Source organism: Anolis carolinensis, chromosome 6 (assembly GCF_035594765.1).
Source record: "Anolis carolinensis isolate JA03-04 chromosome 6, rAnoCar3.1.pri, whole genome shotgun sequence".
NCBI lineage: Eukaryota > Metazoa > Chordata > Lepidosauria > Squamata > Dactyloidae > Anolis > Anolis carolinensis.
The window spans coordinates 71453914-71472724 of NC_085846.1; the positions used below are offsets into that span (position 1 = coordinate 71453914).

At 38.6% G+C, this 18811-nt stretch overlaps 1 protein-coding gene across 1 annotated transcript in view; it reads left to right on the forward strand.

Annotated features, from left to right (window-relative positions):
* Positions 1–18811, forward strand: part of trim71 (tripartite motif containing 71) — a 49612-nt gene that overhangs the window by 3102 nt on the left and 27699 nt on the right. The gene's annotated exons all lie outside the window — the stretch shown is intronic.

Sequence of the window (18811 nt, forward strand, 5' to 3'; positions counted from 1 at the left end):
GAACTACTTTTTCTGTCAAACTTGTTGTATAACATGATGTTTTGGTGTTTAATTTATAAAATCATAACCTAATTTGATGTTTAATAGGCTTTTCCTTAATCCCTCCTTATTATCCAAGATATTCGCTTATCCAAGGTTCTGCCAGCCCGTTTAGCTTGGATAAGTGAGACTCTACTGTTCTTATTATTATCACCATTATTATTACAGTAGACTCTCACTTATCCAACATAAATGGGCTGGCAGAATGTTGGATAAGCAAATATGTTGGATAATAAGGAGGGATTAAGGAAAAGCCTATTAAACATCAAATTAGGTTATGATTTTACAAATTAAGCACCAAAACATCATGTTATACAACAAGTTTGATAGAAAAAGTAGTTCAATACATAGTAATGCTATGTAGCAATTACTGCATTCACGAATTTAGCACCAAAATATCACAATGTATTAAAAACATTGACTACAAAAATGCATTGGATAATCCAGAATGTTGGATAAGCTAGTGTTGGATCAGTGAGACTCTACTGTATCTTCTCCTAGCCTATTATTGTTAGCATTTATGATAAGCCTTGCCCATGTTGTTGTGTGTCTTTAGGCATTTTTGACTTATGGTGACTCTAAGGGCCCTTCCACACAGCTGAGTAAAATCTCACATTATCTGCTTTGAACTGGAATATATGGCTGTGTGGTCTCAGGTATCCCAGTTTAAAGCAGATAATGTGGGATTTCTTGCCTTGATATTCTGGGATATATGGCTGTGTGGAAGAGCCCTAAGGCAAATGCTTCTCTGGCCGCCCCACCTCCAGCGGGTAACAAATATAATAATAATAAGAATACACGTGTGGCTGTGTACTTTGGAGCCTTTGCCTAACTTAGGGCAACCCGAAGGCAAATCTTTGTCCCATGTATTTTATGTGTGTATTTGACAGAAATATGTTTCATTTTTTTTTTACGATTGTGTGTTTTAATTACATTGTGCCACACCTCAAGCCTTGAGAGGCTGGTAACAAGTAAAATGTATTACTATTAGAATTGTGTTGTCGAAGGCTTTCATAGCCGGAATCACTGAGTTGCTGTGAGTTTTCCGGGCTGTATGGCTATGTTCCAGAATCATTCTCTCCTGATGTTTCACCCACATCTATGGTAGGCATCTTCACAAACTCTGAGGATGCCTGCCGTAGATGTGGGTGAAACATCAGGAGAGAATGCTTCTGGAATATGGCCATATAGCCCAGAATACTCACAGCAACCCAATATTAGTCATATTAGTATTGCTCATGTGGGTGTCTGCATTTCTGACTTACGGAGACTCTAAGGCAAATGTCTCATCCCCCACCTCCAGCTGTGATGAGAGGTGGATAAGAAATTAAATGTATTATTGCTGTTGTTATTATTGCATGTCTGGGTGCCTGTTGTGGAGCTGGTACTAACTGGGGTGGTGGGCCTGACCCTAAGGCAAATACCTATGGCAGTCCAGCTTGAAGAGAGGCAGCTAACAATTATTGGCAGAATTTGTTCAGAGGAAGGCAGCTATTGCCCTCTGAGACTGAGAGAGTGTGACTTGCCCAAGAGCACCCCATGAGTTTCCATAGCCAAGCTAGAATTCAGACCCAGGTCCAGCACTCAAAACACACACTATGATGCCTTTGAGAATAACTTCCTACCTTTAAGTAGTAGGATGTGAGATATTGGAGCTCTGAGTCTTAGGTAATAGTCTTTGACCCCCTTCCCAGTATTTTGAGGTATTCCATTCAGTGGAAGGAGGAAAAGGTGTGGTCTGTGTTCGGTCTGAGCGAAGCGAAGGAGAAAGACTTTGCGCACGTGCTGTGGAGGTCTGGGGCTGAGACCCCCCCATGAGCTCTCAGCGGCCATAGCTGATTGTATTTTTTACCCACCCCCACCTGCATTGCAAATATACAGATGGGATTTTTTCAACTATGCACAAAAAGTTGATATTGGATCAACTTTGCCAAAAATAGGGGATTCTTTTTGTGGTTTCTCCCATTTACTGCATGAGATATTTTAAATGTCTGGATTCAATGAGCAGGAACGACTGTAGACTAGGATTTGAATCCTCAGCTACAAAACTTACTGCATGACTTTGGGCAAGGCACACTCTCTCAGCCTCAGAGGGAGGCAATGGCAAAACCTCTTCTGTACGTTATCTTGCCAAGAAAGCACTTTTGATAAGTTGTTTGTCTTAGTATTGCCATCATTCGGAAATGTCTCAGAGGCACACAACAACCATATCCAAGGCATGTTTATGTCCCGAGTCTTTGTTAGTGATTAACAAAGCGACTGCCACCCTTATCCAGAACCAAACAGGATGCTGATTCCAAACACAAATCAGTAATCCAAATGTAGTTCAGGAATATACTAGTTTGTGGATGTTTTTTGTGACATTCTCTGATTGACTTTTCCGTGTTGTGAGAATTGTTAAAAGATGTTTTCAATATTACTCCTTTCACATAAAGGCTCAGATGGTTTAAAAACCGCAACTGCCGTGATGGCAGGGATACATCATGTGTCCATTTTATACATTGCAGCCAACCGATAACGTTTGTAACCTTGTTTCTTAAATATAAGACGTTTTATATCTGGGAGGTCTAGTGACGGTTGTATCAGTCTTTTGAAAGTGGCGGAGACCCATTTATTTTCTGCAGAGCTGTCATGTTCTTGCTGCCCCCTCACCCCACCATTTACCAGGATGGCCCTTCATTTCCAGGACATCTGGACCCCTTAAGTCCCTTTTTAAATCACTCACTCTTTCATTCCTCTCCTTTGCCGCCCTGGCTGGTTCCACCACTTAGTTCCTTCTTTCTTCCATGCTTCGTTCACGTGGAGCTGTCCATGCTTAACTGGAGGAAATCTCCATAGCGCTCTGCAAAATAGCAGAGGATTTTTGCATGTGCTGCAAGGATGTGGGGGATGGCTGGGAGTGTTAAAAACAACACGGAGCAGAGGAGGGGGATGTGGCACATTGGTGTTATCTGTTCCATTTGGCCATTCTTTGAAAAATAGGACCATTGACTGTGTTTATTGCGGTGGGGAGGGAAATATAACATACATACTGATATAAACCCTTAAAAAAAAAAACCTAGGACACTTTTGCCCCCATCTTTGCTGTATGTAAGTCTATTGGCTTAATGGTTGTTCCCAACATTGCAGAAGCATTATCTACACTTAATAGGTTACAAAGGTGGGGGGGGGGTTCTCCTCTCTTCCTTGAATTAGGAGGTATACATTGGGCAGATAGCTGTATTTGCCACCCTATTTGGTAGCTCTTGTTCTTATTTCAGACATGCAGCAAGGCCCTTTATAGAAGGGGCATAAAGTCATAATCCTTAACACATGGAAAGGAGATTATCTGAAGATGATTTGATTCTTTTTGTGTGAAAGGATGCAGTAAGCACCTGCTTTTATTTCGGGTCCCAATTTTAACCATGATTGAACTGTAGAACATGAGGTCTAAATGCCTCTGAGAATATGTTGCCTCTTTATGTTGTAATGGCCAAGTCTCTCGTGTGAGATAAATAGACAAAGGTTTTCAGGTTTAGATGATGTGGCTTGAAGAAAACTTTAAACCCTCCCCCACAGTTTCTGGAATTTGCTCTTGGTTTAGAGGGAAAATGGACATTATGTCTTTTTTTCTCCTTCTTTCTGAGTGTTTGTATTATAATTTTTAAATGCAAAAAACTGGATAATCTGTTCATAGTTGTCAGTGTGTGTATTCTTTTTGTTGTTTCCTTGAATTACATTGAGGATCAACGTTGATAGAGTGGAGATAGTCTGGAGCAAGAAACAAGGAAGTGAGTGAATGAGTTGCTGATTCTAGCAGTACTTCATAAATGGAGGAGGACATTTGGGTTGGGTGTTTAATATAGTTAATGCTCAAAACAACTACATTTTGAAAGGATGAATGAATTGAAATGTTGGGTTCTTGATGGCTGGAAAAATCCACATATGTGATGCACGAACAAGTGCTTGATGAAACTTTTTATACTGCAGAGAGAAAGAAATTGTATTTCAATTTGTTGAAGGAAAATAGCAGAGCTTGGGAATGTTACTTTTTTTGACTTTGCTATTGTTTGTCTTCAATTTCTGATGTATGATGACCCTAAGGAGACCCTGTTGGGGGTTTCCTTGTTAAGATTTGTTCAGGGAGGTTGCCTTTGCCTCCCTTTGAGGCTGAGAGAGTGTGACTTGACTAAGGTCACAAACGTTTCCATGCTGAGTGGGATTTGAACCCTGGTCTTGGGAGTTGTATTTCAGGGCTCAAACCACTCTGCCACAATATACCCCAACGAATGTGGCCAGTAAACAATAGATAGCCATGCTGATTGAAGGATTTTGGGGAGTTTTAGTACCAAAATAACTGATATCTATATTAGAGAATTGCAACTTTTATAGAATTTTGTCTTTGAAACTGAGTGTTTGGAGGCATAAGGCATGAACATTGACCCTTAATTTCTAATACTAGAACATGTTTGTAGTGTAGCTTTTCATTCAGATAGATTAGGAAGGAATAGTTGGAGAGAATGTAAACATAATTAATGTTCTGTCAACTGCCATTGCATTTTGTTGCTTTAAAATTTCATTTAAAAAATAGACTAAAGATTATGTTAGATTAATATGTAAATAAAAAGCAGAAGGACATTGAAAATTTTCAGTTTGGCAAAAACCTTTAAGGCCTTTGTAAATCTATAGTTAGTTTAAAAAATGCTTGTATTCACCGGGGTTTCTGACTCCAGAGAATAACATGCTGCAAGGACTGGAAGTTCAACTTGTGAGCCGACATTCCTCTTGGTGGTTTGCATGGTGGCACAGTGGAATTTTCCATTAGCTTAATTGTTAGCGTGCTCTCCCCGCTGAAGTTCTTAGTTGGTCCCGACTAGTTTTGAGATAAGATCCATGTCTGAGGGCTGAATAGGTGAAGAATTCCCTTGATGAGCGCTATGTAAATACTGTATTTAGCCAACAAAACAAAACTAAAAACCCTGAATGTATTTTTCCCTCTTCATCAGCATAGTAGTGAAGTCCTTTTCATGCCAAGAAACTTTTACAGTTTATCTGTGTGGTTATTTAGGAGGGGGGAAGGGGGGTGATGCAATTTCCAAATAAAAGGAATGTTTAGAAAAGCTTTTCAGGAAGGGTTTGAGGAAATGCAAAAAATCTCCTCATTAGCACTTGGCTCTCCCACTGAGCTTTCTAGTGTTTGACAAATACACTCCATTGTTGGTGAACATCTGAAGGATATTTGGCAACTCCAAATGAAAATTAAGAATGAAAAAGATCTTTCCATGGTTTCTGTGTGTAAAAAAGAAAATAATTTTTCTTTCAGTCAGCAACACACTTCTGCTCGTCTGCAAGTACTATGCTATTCAGTTACGGTAAACTGGGTACCTTTTAACAGGATGATGTAAGAAACTGGAAATACTTCATTTACTGTTGCAATTAAACCTTCATTTCCAAAGCATTATTTGCTATTCTTTGCAATGTGTTCATCTTTTTAATCTGCATTTGAAAAAATATTCTGTACATGATTACTTAAATATTTTGTCTTTTTAAAATGTCATATTTTTGAATGTTCAGACTATGTGTATATCTAATCCATGACAGTTAATAAATAGTTATTTTACAATAGATTGGGAATATGTAATTTGAAAGTTTGCCACTTCAGTTTCATAGGTACTGGGGTTTGCTTTGTTTTTTTGGCTACAAACTTAAACATAGGCACTCAAAGGTTAGCCACTTTGGGCATTACTTATGTATTAAAAGGAAAACCAAATCTCATAAAGTTGTCTTCCCTAAAATTGGACCTAATGAAAAAATTACTTGAATGCATTGTGTTGTCGAAGGCTTTCATGGCTGGAATCACTGGGCTGTTGTGAGTTTTCCAGGCTGTATGGCCATGCTCCAGAAGCATTCTCTCCTGATGTTTCACCCACATCTGTGGAAGACATCCTCAGAGGTTTTGAGGTCCGTTGGAAACTAGGCAAGTGGGGTTTATATATCTGTGAAATGTCCAGGATGGGAGAAAGAATTCTTGTCTGTATGAGGAAAGTGTGAATGTTACAGTTGACCACTTTGATTCACATTGAATGGCCTTTCAGCTTCAAATAATGGCTGCTTCCTGCCGGGGGAATTCTTTCTTGGGAGGTGATTAGCTGGCCCTGATTGTTTCTTGTCTGGAATTCCTGTTTTTTGAGTGTTGCTCTTTATTTACTGTCCTATGGGAACAAACAAAAACACACACACACACACACACACACACACACACACACACACACATTAATTTGGTGTGATGTTCATCCATTAATTTAAGGTTAGTTGTCCAAGGAATACTGTGGGTTGTATTCAGTGGGAGCTTTCTTCTTCTGCTTGTACAAGTCAGGGCACTCTTCCTCCCTCCACGCCTTATTTCTCCCTACTTGGTTCACCATCACCCACTGATCTTGAAGACTATGTACCCATAAAGCTCATAGAATCATAGAATGATAGAGTTGGAAGAGACCACATTGTCCAGCCCCCTGCCATGCAGGAAAAGAACAATCAAAACACCCCTGACAGATGGCCATCCAACCTCTGTTTAAAAGACGCAAAGGAAGGAGTTTCCACCACACTCCAAGGCTTATAGTATGGAGTGCGATAGGTAGAGCAGGATAATGAAAATGGAGAATCTCACTTTAACTGCAGGAGAAAATCAAGTAGTGCAAAGCTTTCTCTTTCTTCAGTGCTCTCTGTCTGCCTTGTTTGTTCAATCATAGGGCAGTCCTCCCATCACAATTACTGTGTGGTGGTCATTTCATGGCTAGATGCTCATCTAGTGCACTGCTGCGTAAACTGTTGATCCCAACCCAAAATGAGGTTCCCTTAGCCCAATGTTTAGGTCACAAATATTGGCAACAATAAAAGGTTTTTGAACGCCAGCCATTTACTCAAATCTGCAGCAACAATGTGCAGTGTTTACAGTGGATTCTGCAGAAAAAGTTTCAGTTGTTTAGCAAGTCTTGCAAATGGTGATTTAATATCTAAATGTTTGATGTTTATAGCTCTCTCTCTCTTTCTCTCTCTCTATACACACACACACCTCTCTATATATCTGGGGTCATGTAAAATTTATCTGGCAGAGAGGGATCACAGGTGGAAAACATTTAAAAATCCCTGACCTAGTGTATTAAACAGTATCTTCTTGCCACTGACTGCACACACGTTGTAAGAATCCCTAATATTGCATAAGTGGAGTGATGTGTGTGTGTGAATCCCAATAATCTATACAGTGAGCTATGTGATGACAGCTGACCCATGGATCAATTTAACACAGTGTTAATTTGCCCTGATAATTTTTTGCTTACCTGGGATAACTGAGAATCGTATAAGTCAAGAATGGGAATGTTTCAAGAATGTTTCATTCAAACAAGGACAGGTAAAGGAAGCAAGCGTCTTCTTGTTAAATGGATGCACCTGAAATACATCATCTCACGTAAAGATCACTGATCCATTTTTTTGGAAGTATTTACAAGAAAATTATGTTAAATATCCAAAAAGTGTGTGGTACCTCAGGTTGTCAGACATACATTTCTCAGTATGATTCCTCACTTGGAGCAAATGTACAAGAATTGTGAGAGAGGTGACAACAGTAACTTCGTTCATTTTTCTTTTTACATAATGGTATACTTAATGGGTGTTTGTACTACCTAATTGAGTTTGTCTGATGTAAAAAAAATTCTAAATATCCAACCATTATTATTTTAAACAGCATGCATTAGTCACAGAGAAGAGTAATTGCTTATCTAAAAGACCTTGATAGCTTTGGAAAAAAATTTGAAGAACAGACTGCATCTTGTCAACTATCATAGCAAGTGTCTCCAAATGGTCACACGAAAACACAGCTAACAAAAAGGTACCTGATCATATAGACGGTAAAATGTGTTCCCTAAGGCACAACATTGTTAAACAGTTTCATCACATGGAATTTAAAATTGCTATTACAGTGAGGTGTCTTCTTGTTGATGGATGATATCTGAAATAGGTAATAAAATAAGGATCTTACCAGACTGTATGTTAAAACATCTCTAACATATAATGTGTGTATGTGCCTTCAAGTCAGCTGATGGTGTACCATTAATTTCATAGTTTTCCTAGATAAGAAAGAACCAGGGATGTTTTGCCAAATCCTTCCTCTGAAATATAGACCAGCAGCAACTGACATCCATTGATGGTCTCCCATTCAAGTACCAACCAGAACTGACCTTGCTTGGCTTTCAAGATTGGATGGCATCTGGTGCCATTAGAGTATTTAGACCTACCTAGTTCATAATACCCATTTTAACATGTCCATCAAGACTATTGTAAAAAAATCCATGTTGCATCAAATTAAGAGTCTTTCTAGTGCTGTATTCTGTTCACACAGCGGCCAGCCAGTTGCCAGTGAAACATGAGTCCAATTGCATCCTCCATCTCATGTTCCCTGGCAACTAATATGCAGAGGCGTATTTGCCAGCAGCACTGGGTGTAACATCTGCCCTGTCTAGTAGCCCACTGATGGCCCCATTTTCCCTGAATGTGTTCAGTCCTCCTTTAAATCCACCCAAAATATCAGCCATAATTATACTTCAGAGCTGTGAATTTCACAGTGTTTAGTATGAACAACACGAAATAATTTTTCCTTATTTTTGTCCTGAATTTTCCACTGTTCAGCTTCAGTTGAACAATCCCAGATTCTAGTGTTATGTGTATTTTCCTTTACTACTTTCCTCACACTGCTTAATGTTATACACCTTTATCATGTTTTCCCTTGCTTTTCCCTAAGCTAAACAGCCCCAAATGTTGTAACTTTCCCTCACGAGGTAGTTAATTCAGCCCCTTGATCATTTGGGTTGCCCTTTTCTGCAGGTTTTCTGGCTCTACAGTATCCTTTTGTAAAGCACTCAGAATTGCCCCTAGTAATTTCCTCTCTTCTGCTCACCTTATTTATTATTTAGATCCATGTCTCATCCTTCGGGTAGGTTACCAAGGCAGCTTGCAATACAGTTGCAATGTGGAGTGATCCTTCACTACATGCCTCCATCTTGCATTATAAGCCGTTCTTTGTTTGGTGTAATGTCCTTCCTTTGTGATCTTAACTTAAATGAGAGTGTTTTTTTCCTTTGATGGTTGGCTATGAGTGAATATAACAGTTTGTATTATATTTTGTAGTTTATTTTGTCTTTTCAAATTTGTGGGATTGAAGTCTACAAGTAAATTTTGGATATTTATCACAGTATTACAAAAGGGTTTTTTTGTTGTTGTCAGGAGTGACTTGAGAAACTGCAAGTCGCTTCTGGTATGAGAGAATTGGCTGGTTGCAAGGACGTTGCCCAGGGGACGCCCGGATGTTTTGAAGTTTTACCATTCTTGTGGGAGCTTCTCTCATGTCCCCACATGGGGAGTTGGAGCTGACAGAAGGAGCTCATCCATGCTCTTCCCGGATTTGAACTGGTAACCTTCAGGTCAACCAACCTTCAAGTCAGCAGTCCTGCCGGCACATGCGTTTAACCCATTGTGAAATGAGAATGTTGTTCCCCAATAGAAATTTTGCCACCCAAATGAAATTCAAATCAATTTTTAATATAACATATATTTAAAACTCCAGTCTTAAGTATAATAAGTATGATGTAATGGCTTGAGCATTGGACAGCGACTCCAGAGACCTGGGTTGAAATCTACTAAACCATGGAAACCCAGAAGGTGACCTTGGACATGTTGCACTCTCTCAGCCCCAGAGGAAGGCAAAGGCAACCCCCTCTGAACAAACTGTGTTAAGGAAACCCAGCCTTAGGGTTGCTATAAATTGGAAACAACCTGATGGCATGCAACAACAATAATCTTAGAGGAAAAAATTCATTACAGGAAGCAATGTCTTTTATGTTGCCACCCGCTCACATCTCTGTCATACTCTTGGTTTTGTATCTCTTTTCTATATAAGACTTGAGATTTACTCCTGAAGAAAAGTTGATTGTCCAGTGTATTGCCAGTGGAACGCTTTCGTAAGAACGGGATACAAATGATAGCTACCACCATAAATAATGTATAGGCAGTCCCCAAGTTACGAGCATGGTAGGTTCTGTAAGTTTGTTCTTAAGTTGAATTTGTTTGTAAGGTACATTTTAAAATGCAACTCTAGCCATATATATATATATATATATATATATATATATATATATATATACACACACACACACACACACACACACACACACACACACACACATACACAAACACACCTATATTCGTGTTAGATAGCATAGGGAAGGGTTAACGTCCCTATGGTATTTGTTTTGCTGCCTGTGCCCCTGTTCAGAAGATTTCACCTTACTTTCTGTCCCTGTGATCATTGGATTTGCAAAAATTTGGCTTATTGTGGAAATAAGGATTCGTGAGAAAGCTTCAGTTGAGACACTTTTCCCCCATGATAACTCTTTCAGGAGTGAATTTCCCTTCTGTGGGGTAGCTTTCTCTCACTTCCTGTTGTCTCATCCTGTCTGTAACTATGAGTACTTTGTAAGTTGGATGTTTGCAACTCGGTACTGCCTGTAAAGGTGGTTTATGAACCACCGCGAAGACTAAGATCTTCTGGGGAGGCCCTGCTTTTGGTCCCGCCACCGCCACAGGCGCGATTGGTGGGACGAGAGACAGGGCCTTCTCGGTGTCCCGTCCCATCCCGTCCCGTCCCGTCCCCCCCGCTGTGGAACTCCCTGGTGAGAATAAATCAGCCCCCTCCCTCCTGTCGTTTAGTAAGATAGTAAAGACCTGGCTGTGGGACCAAGCCTTTGGGCCAGTGCAATGTGGCAGGAATAGGAAACCTACTCCGCTGACTGGAGCCAGCACGGTGTCCTGAGTTGGTTTAAATAGCTGATTTTAAAGTAGATATAACTGATTTTAATATTTGTGTATATTTATAATTATTTTATGTCCCGGCATGGGATGTTTGCCGTATATATGTTGTGCTCCGCCCTGAGTCCCCTTCGGGGTAAAAAGGGTGGAATATAAATGTTTTAAAGAAATAAATGAATAAATTAGCAGCACTTTGGATATGTTTTCCATAGTAAGAAGTGATGATAGTTGTGCTCCAAGAATATCTGGAAGGCCACACATTTCAATGCCCTGCTGTAAACTGTTTCCTGCCTAAAAAGACAGGATCTATGCCATTGTTTTTCATCTGGGGCACAAAGGACAGTAGTCTCCTTAAGTGTTAACCTTTAAAGGGGGAGGGTTTTCTTTGCAGGGCTACACAAGAGCATAATTTAATTCCCTAGAAGAGGATCCTGTTTTTTACATATGTATTAGACTTTTAAAATGAGTACTTTTTAATTATGGGATGCTGTTTTTAAAACGTCATTTTCCCCACAAGGTGCGCAACATGACTTCTATAAGCTTTAAGATGGCTCTGCTCGTTTCCTTCCGTTATATGTATTAGCTTTAGTCATTGCTATCCATGAAAAAAGCTTTGTATGTTTTCTGTGATATAAAGCACTATCAGTTAAAACAAATGTAAGAGGTTTGGTATCAATTAGACTCATTTAAAAATGACCCGGCACTCCAAAGCTGGTGGCATGAATCTGAGTTCCAACCATTCTTTCAAAATGAGAAACAAATACAAGGTTTGTGCTTATGCTGAAAGGGGGAAAACGTATATAATTGTACATCCTGGAATGTGTTTACTGCTAGACTGACAGAGCTTATGACCTTTGAAACTTAAGAATGGGCTGACTTGAATAGCCTAAATGAAATTGTGCCTCTTTAATATACACGAATTGTAAGTCTTGTGATGTAAAGACTGCCTTACATTTTAGCTAGCTTTTAAAAAGGCCTCTTAAAGTTCTTCTACCAATACAACAGCAAACCCCAAACAAAGAATTAAAAAATGAATAGTTGGACAATATATTTAAAAAACTGAAACCAAAACAACTGTGTTGAAAATTCACTTTGATAGCTTGTTCACATTTCTATATCTAAAAAGTTTGCCATCTTAACTGTTCTCTAAAAACCAGGAAGTCGCATTTCCTTAGAAACAATATAGTGGCAATGATGAAGACCAGTGGTTGTCAAATGCAGCCCATTTTGTGCTGTCCTTGTGAATGTGGGGGTTGGGGGAAGTTCCTAAAGTTGGAAAAGAACAGAAGAGGAATAGCCACTAGCCATGTCCACTTGCATCCAGTTCTTCCAGAATTGATGCTAAACTGATACTGAATTTGTACAGATTGCCTAAAACTTGTCATTTGACCGCAGAAATTGGAGATCAAGAATGAAACTGGTAGTGCCTTCTCCTGGCTTGGATCTCCTTTCTTGATTTTTCTAATCTGCAACAGAACTGTAGATTAATTTGGAAGAGTTGCTCTGATTATCGGATTCATCTTGGAATAGGAATGAATGTAAGAGAAGAGCTTTGGTGTGCTTACTTCCTTTTCCAACTGACTCCTTCCTCACTACCTTGGCTCTTATTAGTGCAGTAGTCCCTCCACATCTGCGGTTTTGATTTTTGTGGGTATGATTATTCATGGATTTGATTAAAAATATTACTGTATCTCTAGGACATTTCTTACAACTCCAGGCTGACTTTGTGATCAACTTCTTCTAGTCACCCTGTAGATTTCTAAAGAGAACACTGCTAGAAATTAAGGTGTTTTCCGGGCTGTATGGCCATGTTCCAGAGGTATTCTCTCCTGATTCTGCCCACTTCTGTGGCAGGCATCCTGAGTGGTTGTGAGGTACCTTACAACCTCTGAGAATGCCTGTCATAAATGTGGGCTAAACGTCATGAGAATACTTCTGGAACATGGCCATACAGCCTGGAAAACACACAACAACCCTGTGATTCCGGCCATGAAAGCCTTCGACAACACATTGCTTAGTAATTGCTAGGTCCTCCATGCAATTCCATGGTCAGCTCCCCCTGCAGGTTGACTAGACTTGTGCACCTAGACCAATGATGGGCAAGCTTTTGCACTTGGTGTGTCAAAATTCACCAAAAAACCTAGCATGACTTGGGTGGTGTGTCACTTCGAGAAAAAAAATCCTTAATTTCACAATATATATATAGTGTAAATAACAAAATATTTAATTGTAATATATAACTGTATTTAATAAATCAGAAACTATTTACTACCATTATTTCCATGTACAACAATCTATGGTACCTCTTGCAGTTTCCACGCTGATTTCTCTCTATTGTGGTTTCAATGCAGTCATGAATAATGAATAATATAATAGTAATAATATAATAATATACTACAATAATAATAGAATAATAATAGAATGATTATATATATATACACAGTAGAGTTTCACTTATCCAACACTCACTTATCCAACGTTCTGGATTATCCAATGCATTTTTGTAGTCAATGTTTTCAATACATCATGATATTTTGGTGCTAAATTCGTAAATACAGTAATTAAAACATAACATTAATGTGTAATGAACTACTTTTTCTGTCAAATTTGTTGTATAACATGATGTTTTGGTGCTTAATTTGTAAAATCATAACCTTTTTTGATGTTTAATAGGCTTTTTCTTAATCTCTCCTTATTATCCAACATATTTGCTTATCCAACATTCTGCTGGCCCGTTTATGTTGGATAAGTGAGACTCTACTGTATATATATATGTAATGTGCATAATTCCTATGGAGTAAACAACAAAACCACTGGACCAAATCACACCAAATTTGGCCACAAACGGCATTAGTCATCCAATCAATCTGCATGCGGCAGCGTGTCAGCAAAAATGGCTAGGCGTGTCAGTGCTGACACGCGTGTCATAGGTTGGCCATCACTGACCTAGACATTCCTTAAAAGGTGTTCTCTTAGGTAAAATTTTAAAATTTATTTGTGATTTTTCACTTTCACAAGTGTTTTGTGCTCTTTACACAGTGAATGTGGAGGGCTGACTGTACTTTGTGTTATGGGCTCAAAAAATATCTGCTTATTCAGCACAATGTGACCTTTGGTAGGCTGCTGGTTTGAACATGGCAGGTTCAGCAACTGGATATTGCAATTGCAATGGTCCTTTGTGTTGATACAAGAAGTTAATTTTTGTATGTGGCACTTTAAGATCTTAACATTTCCCGACAATAATGTAATGCAGAATGCCCCATAAATGCAGGAAGTTTTTAAAATACAAATATCAACATATCAATGTTGGAGAGCCCTTGAATGGACTTAGTAAGAGATGCCCTTTTTTTTCTTCAAGTAGTGAGCAAAGGACACCCAACATTCTCTGATATTTCCCTTTGAAGCAGATGCTGATCATGCTTACATTAGCTTTTAAAAGGTAATTAACCTTCTATAAATGCACAAGTTGTCTCACACATCCCCTTCCACCTCTTAAAAGAGGAACAAATTGATGACCTTAACGAGAACTATTGACAGTTTGGGCCCTGTAGACTTATGTTCTGTTGGCATGCCTGGGTGGTGACTCAGCTGCCTGGGAGACTTGCATTCATTCCCTCTCCATCTCTCTTATGTGCTGTAAAGATTACTGCTAACTCAGACTTGTTAAGTACAGATGTGTATTGTCTTTTATTATCCTTGATACAAATATCTCATTTGGAATTCAGTGTGCTTCTTCAACATTTTGCAGCTCTTACAAATCTTCAATGTGCTGCCACTTTGAATAAAAAGGACAATTTGTGATTTATTTATTTAATTGCCTTGGTGCTTTTAATATGATTTTTTGAGAGCAAAGGTATACTTTATCTAGAGTTAATCTATGTGTGTACATTCATTTGGGGCAGTCTTGACTAATCTGGAGCTCTTATATATGGCTTATTATCCTCACAATTCCCACCCAATGTGATCATTGGGAATGATGTTCAAATACATCTATAGGGCACTGGTTTGATAAGGTTGATATAAAAATGTGCAAACTGCATTACAGTGCCAAGTTTCAAGGCAGCATACTGTTTCATGTAATAATACTGGTTAAACCTGGTTTCATTGTGTTCTCGTACAGAACTTTTCAACTCTGGGAGGCTAGGGGGCTGGAACACCCAATCAAAGCACTCCCAATAGATGGCCATTCAGCCTTTGTTTAAAATCCTCCAAAGAAGGGAGACTCCACTACCCTTGAGTCAGCATATTCCACTATCAAACAGCTCTTACTGTCAGGAAATTCTTCCCAATGTTTAGGTGGAATCTGCAATTTTCCTGCAATTTGAATCCATTGCTCTTTGTCCTAGCTTCTAGAACACTGCTTCTTAAACTGTGGGTCCCAACCACAGACAGGGTCCTCTTAGCTAAATGTTGGGGTTGAGTAAAATTTGGCAAGAGTGAAAGGTTTCTAAATGCTACCTAGACCTTTCATGAATCAGTTAGCTACATGCAGTGTTTACAGTGGACTCTGCTGAAAATTCTTCAGTTGTACTCTACAAAAAGGAAAATCAGCCTTTATAGTAAGCCTTGCAAATGCTGATTTATTATCAGTAAAGGCTTGAGTTTTATACTTATTTTATATATTTATATACCTGGGGTCTAGAGCAGCAAAAAAGCATGCTTCCCCTTCCTCAGTATGACATCCTTTCAAATATTTAAACATGGCTTTAATGTAATCCCTCTTAACCTTCTCTTCCTCATGCTAAACATATCCAGATCCTTCAACCACTCCTCATAGGCCTTGGTTTCCAAACCTTTGGTCATTTTGGTCATCCTTCTCTGCATACATTCCAGCTGGTCAATATTCTTCTTGAATTGTGGTGCCCAGAACCAGACACAGTATTCCAGGTGAGGTTTTGCATAAACAAAATCAGACTTCTCTAGGTTCAAAAATGCCCCCTGTTTAGCAGCTCAAAAAAAAAAAGGCTTTGCCTGAGCCAAAATTGGGCCTGAGTCTCACAAAATTTGAGGGAAATTCATCCCACAGCTCCTAGTGGATATTTAGAAGATGTTTATATTTTGGGGGGTGGGCGTGATAGCAATGCTGTCCACAATACATAAGGTGCCTTCTGGATCCCCTTGGACATAGGACCTCATCCCATTTGGGGGAGAAAGTGGGCAAAACTGGGGGGGACGACGACTATCTTCTTAGTGTTGTGCTCTGTGCCTTTCCATGTTGTTTAAGATGTTAACTTTTGTCTCCCACATCATACTTGATAAGACTCATACAATCTCAGCAACAATCACTCACTTCAGTTGCCATCACACAGAGAAGTGAAATTTTTGCCGATATCATTTCCTTTTTTTAAAAAAGGGAAACTACTCAAAAACAAGACCTAGAAAGTTCATCTGGCTTTCTTTCTCACGATCAAATAGTTCACAATTTCTACCATTGCTTTGGCTTACTGTTGATACATCGAATGAACAAGATTATGGAATTGTGGAATTTCATCACATATACACACACACACACACACACACATACTACCAGAGGTCCATCCTCATGGAGTAAAGGTGGCAAGAGTAGAATTGAGGAAAATTTAAGACCACCCACTTGAACGCTCACAAATAAATGTCATAAAACGATATTTACATGGAGAAATCCAACAGTTGCTATCACACCATAAAATGTGTCTTTTCCCACTTCTAAGCGCATAGACGTCTGGAATCAATAGTTATCTGGCTCCAGGAACACTTCATCCATGTTTGCTGAAATGTCAATTATCTGTTTCAAGAGGTTTCAATTTCAGGAAGTCTTCAATTAAAACAGCATCATTCCTTTAATTATTTGTGCCTAATTCTTCCATTGCAGCAGCTAGATGCAGAGTACCTTATAAGAACTTGAAAATGTCTCCAAAAACATGCAAGTTTAATAGAATAATATGAAATCTAAGAGGAGTAGATGAACACCTAAATAGAAAATTGATCATCAGAGTATGTACTTCGGGCACTTGCATAGCAGGATTCTTGAGCTTCTCAGTGTAATAAATTCTTGTGTTTCCTAGAAGGTCAAAAGATGCCTGTATTAGGGAGGGAGTTGGGAGGCAGTCTAGGACCCCATCCTGTTGGTTATCTGCACTGAATTAATCATTTCCTTTGACCTTCTGCTCTTTTTCTAGCATGTTGCATTGATCACTATTGTGAATTCTTCTGCTTGCTGCTGCTTCCATTTTGTAGAACTACTAAGGAGAAATAATTTTAGAAGCTACACTGCCTACCTCAGATATTTTTTAGGAGATCAGTTCTTAGCCTGACATCCTTCATTCTTCCACATCTCAAACATTTTGCTTTGCAAAATGTTTTTTTTATTTTCAAAATAGGATGATTTTAGGGAAGATGTCCATCTTTAATCTTTCAGTTTAAAAGTTTTAAATTCTGCCAGTTGATAGCAGAATGGTGTCAATCCTCAGCAATGTTGGCAAGGGTGGAAATGTAGGAAAGAGTTAAATTATTCAGTAGGAGTACAACAATCCAACTAGCTGAGCCTTCTGTAACTGCTGCCTACAAGATGTGTTGTACGACAGTTCCCATAATCTCAGAACTATTTGGTTATGGAACCAGAGATTGACAGACATGAACTAGATTAAAGAATGTTAAACACACAATGATATTGTAGTGAGAGAGGATGTGTACAATGACCAAAGGACATTTTGAACATAGCCATTTATCCTGATCTATTTTGAGATCAGATTACAGTATATGATGTAGGAGTTTTAGTTAAAAAATACTGTATATGATGTAGGAGTTTTAGTAAAATATTACTGTACTTTGCTACTGCATTCAAAAGAAAAGCCAAAATGAGGTTTCTTGTTTTAGTTTATAATGTGTGTGGCTGCTATAACATATCAAGATACAATTCTTTGTAGAAAGCCCATATGTACAAATGTCACATAATTAAACATATATTTTAGTTGTACTGTTAAGATTAATTACTAGTGTAGTATAATCTCCACTATGTATTTGTGCCTGTGACTTAATACCATAGTAGGAAATTGTACAGGGAGGGTAGAATATTTTGCCAGATTGCCACCAGAAAATTGCATGGGCCACATCTTACAAAAAACGAAAGGTCAACACCATGCCTTGGTGGCAGCTGGGAACTAATGATTTAATGCTGCTTTGACCTTTGACTTTCTAGTTCATTTGAATCTGACCCAGTATTTTAATTTCCCAGTACTGCTGGGCTTTGGGCTTTTGTCTCTTTCCAGATGTATCTTGTGGCCTGATGCCAAATTAGATGCCCTACAACATGTCACAGAAACCTTTGAGCTTGAATGGAGAGGAAAAAGACACAGCTTTGGTTTTTGTATGTACTTCAGTAAGTCTTGATTGATTGCTAGTGATAATATATATATAAATAGATTAACCCATGCAGTAGAGAGAACTTGTCCTATGATTGCCTAATTCTTAATACAAAAAGAACATGGATACTCATTTTGAATCCATTTCAGGTTTACAATTTCTCTTCTATATGCTATGAAAGTTTCAACCAACGTACTCATGCATTCCAACTGAAAGATTCCAGCTTGCTTTTATAAATATATAAGTTCTGCAAGGAAAGGAAAAGAGAGGTTGTCTGCTGAAGCTTTTTTATTATTTGTTTGTTGCCTCATTTTCTTGTAAGGAATTCAGAATGTTTTTCCTCCTTCATGATAGCTTTATGAGGCAAGTTGAGAGATGATAAACTAATGCTTCATCTTTGTTTTGATCTGGTATTATTGTGGCTTATTTTTTTAAATTGTGCTTTGTCTCTTAGTCCATTGATCTAATAACCCCTGTAGAAAAGTGAGTCAAATAATAGATTGCCATATCTGAGCAAAAACATTGAACCTGGGTCTCCTTGCTGAACCTCTAGTTTCACTAAAAAAAATTCCATGAAGGTTTTTTAGTTTTGTGC